The sequence below is a fragment of the Chionomys nivalis genome, chromosome 10 (assembly GCF_950005125.1).
Source record: "Chionomys nivalis chromosome 10, mChiNiv1.1, whole genome shotgun sequence".
NCBI classification, from domain to species: Eukaryota; Metazoa; Chordata; class Mammalia; order Rodentia; family Cricetidae; genus Chionomys; species Chionomys nivalis.
Window position 1 is genome coordinate 38,819,744 of NC_080095.1, and position 3,406 is coordinate 38,823,149.

A 3,406-nucleotide genomic window follows, 5' to 3' on the forward strand; every position below is an offset into this window, starting at 1 on the left:
TTGACGTCACTTCCTGGAAACAGGCGTCCCCCACCGCGTCCCTAACAACGACCCCGCCCTTCCACCCCAGTATTTAAAGAGTCCGCCTCACAGTTCCTGAGTGCTGCGTTCACCTTCCAGTTTAAACCAGATCTTTCCTCAGCCAACTTTGTTTGACTTCGGGTAAACACAAATCTCCAGATAGCAAAATCCACTAAGGTTAGCCTTGGGTACTGCCTACGTGTGTAGATTTGATTAAATACGTTTGTGAGTGAGTGCAAGCACCGCTGTTGGTGATTATTTTGACCCGTCCCATTCACAATGTGCAAAGGCCTTCAAATTACTCCTCAAGCAAAAGTTGAAGCAACCACTATGGAGGGCAGGACACAGGGTATTATTTCCATTTGACAGATGCACACTAATGTAATAAATACCTTACAAAGTTTACAATGACTTGCAAAAATGTGGAGTATGTGACTTCTGCCTTCAAGAAGTGTATTGAAAGCAGTCACACATTCATGCATGCCTGTAATTCCAGCACTCAGGAGTTAGAGGCAGGAAAATCGGGAGTTCAAGGTCATTCTCAGCTACTTAGTGAGTTTGGGAGGTAGGACTGGGTTACAATGAAACTCTGTGTTTGAAAACAAAGTTTATTTAGAGGCCAGATTAAAATGTTCAATGCTCAAGTGCCAATCACTTTGAAAGGTATAACTATAGGCAAGGGCGGGGACAGAGGCCTTGCTTGTCACTGCTACTCAGGTGGATCATACGCCCAGGAGTTTGAGTCTAGGCTTAGCAGCAGAGTGAGGCCCTTCAAAAGAAGAGAAAAAAAGATGCAATGTTAGGGGTCTTACTTACTCTGAGCAATCCCACAAAGAGAGCAGCACTAGATCCTCTATGCAGCAGACAGATAGCTTGAAGAAAATAACTCCGAGCCAGGCAGTGGTGGTGCACGCCTTTAATCCCAACACTCGGGAGGCAGAAGCAGAAGCAGGCTGATCTCTGTGAGTTCGAGGCCAGCCTGGTCTACAAGAGCTAGTGCCAGGACAGGCTCCAAAGCTACAGAGAAACCCTGTCTTGAAAAACCAAAAAAAGAAAAAGAAAAGAAAAGAACTCCCGGACTAAGTGTTGGGCCAGCCCTTGTGTCTTTCTGCAATGTTTTTTCCAGCACATAATGACTGCCAGCCGTCCTCGTAGGCCTGCAAAAGGAGATATCCCACGGATTCCCGCCTTAGGGGGTAGTCAGCTTGAGTTCTCATTGACTCATATAACAGTCAACATCTCTGGCCAATTCCTGGTATTGGTCACTGGGACCCACAGGAAATGGAATGTGGACGGCTACAAGTTCAAAACGAGGAAATTGGGAGGACTGTCCCTAAAGCTGAATGACAAACATTACTGAAGTACCCAGCAAGTGACCTCCAGCACAAGGATTCATTCCCGTGTTCACTAAGTAAGACCAAACATCTTCATGCCCCATGACACCATCATCTGGGAGTCCGAGGAGGTGATTTCTCATCATTGCTTTGTTTGACCTTGGGATGACCTTTAGAGATTTCTCTGAGATCCTTACTTGCAAGAATATTTTGTTAGATTTTAATCTGATGCAACAATCATTGCCAAGAATCTCAGACAGCTTCGATATAGGCACCAACTATTCCCTTGTTCCTTCTTCCGTGGTGCTGGTTATGCAAGAAGGGATTAATGCTTGGCTTTTTCAATTTCTTGTAAGCTCCCGCCCACTTCTTCCCCAACTTTGAGAAGACAAAGGGTGAATGGTACTCACCCTGGGCAAAGAGAATCCCCAGCAAGCAGGGGCTGGCAAATCTTACCTAGCACTTGAATCATTTGAGAAGTAAATTTAAAAATATAGCTGCTATCCAGACACGGGCGTGAGCAAGGCAGAGAGTATAGCCTGGAAGAGAAGTCCCTTGATGACTTTGCCTCCTGTGTTGTACAGAGTTAGCCCAAGAACCTCAGCCTCTGGGGTCACCCCATTTTAAATTTCAATATTCCACAATCGGGGTACTCTCCTCCCCTTCTCTGTTCCATCCCTCATATAATTTTATTTATTTAATGTTTAACATCCTCTCCCATTGGGAAATGCAAATTCCATAAAAGCGAGATCTGTTTTGTTTATTAACTTATCCTCTGTGCCTAGAACAGTGCAGGGCATGCAGTAAACAAAGGCTATCCTTCAGGGTTGAGGAGGTGGGTCATCAATTAAGAGCACACACTGCTCTTGCAGAAGTCCAGGGCTGGATCCCTAGCATCTATGCTAGGCAGCTCACAACCTCCTATAAATGGCTGCCCTTATCTGGCTTCCAAAGATACCCATGTGCAAGTTCACAAGGACACACACACAATAAAAAAAAAAAAAAAAACAAAAAAAAACAACCTCTTTAAAAAATCTAAATCTAATTCTCAGACCGGCGGTGGTGGTGCACACCTTTAATCCCAGCACTCGGGAGGCAGAGGCAGATAGATCTTTTTGTGAGTTGGAGCTCAGCCTGGCCTACAGAGCGAGCTTCAGGACAACCACGGTTATACAGAGAAACCCCATCTTGAAACAAAACAAAATAAAAAATTCTATTTCTCAAATTGCAGAAACAAACATAGCAAAGTCTGGCAATAAAAAGGCAGAGCTGAAATGGTGGTATCGATACCTAAAATCTGTGTGACCTTAAGGGAGTCATTTTTAAGGTCTCTGTACACCTAAATTTCCTAATTAAAATAATTGTCTCTCCAGATTGGACAGCCTGGAATAGACATCTCTGTTACCCAGACGCAGTGTGACCTTGAAAAAAGTGAACTGTGCCTCGGTTTCCTCCCTCGTAAGGTAAGACATTAACACCCCTTCAATTGAGACTTCAGAGCTGGGCCTGTCTGAAAGGGTCCAGGAAGGCAATGATGAGGCTGGGAAGAAAGTGGGCAGCTCGGTCTGGGTCTGGCCTAACTTAAGCTGCTCGTGGGGACAAAAAAAAAAAAAAAAAAAAAAAAAAAAAAGACTTAGGGACCCGGTCGGGAAATGGGCTGGGGCCAGGTGCTGAGTCGGCCGGGAAGGGAGCAGCCCTCACTCGCACGTGAGACCGGGGACTTGACCGCGAGATCTGGTTGTACTCGTGGTCCTGCGGGGCCGAGCCACCGAGCCTCCGTCACTGGCAGCCCGGCCTCGCCAGAGGGCACCCTCGGCCTTCCGGAAAACGCCACCATCTACCCAAGCTGCAGCCTCCCGGCTCCCGGATGGTCAATGAAGAACCGCAGCCAGGATCGCGGCCGAGCCCGGTCCCACCCTCCGGCCTGAAGAGGGTGGCCCAGCCGCCCGGTCCCGTTCCCCAAGCAGACCTCGCGTGTGTCCCCGGCCCGGCCAGGGGGCGATCGGGGACGCGGGGGAGGCGAGAGAGCGGGGCGGGGAGCGTGGACTGAC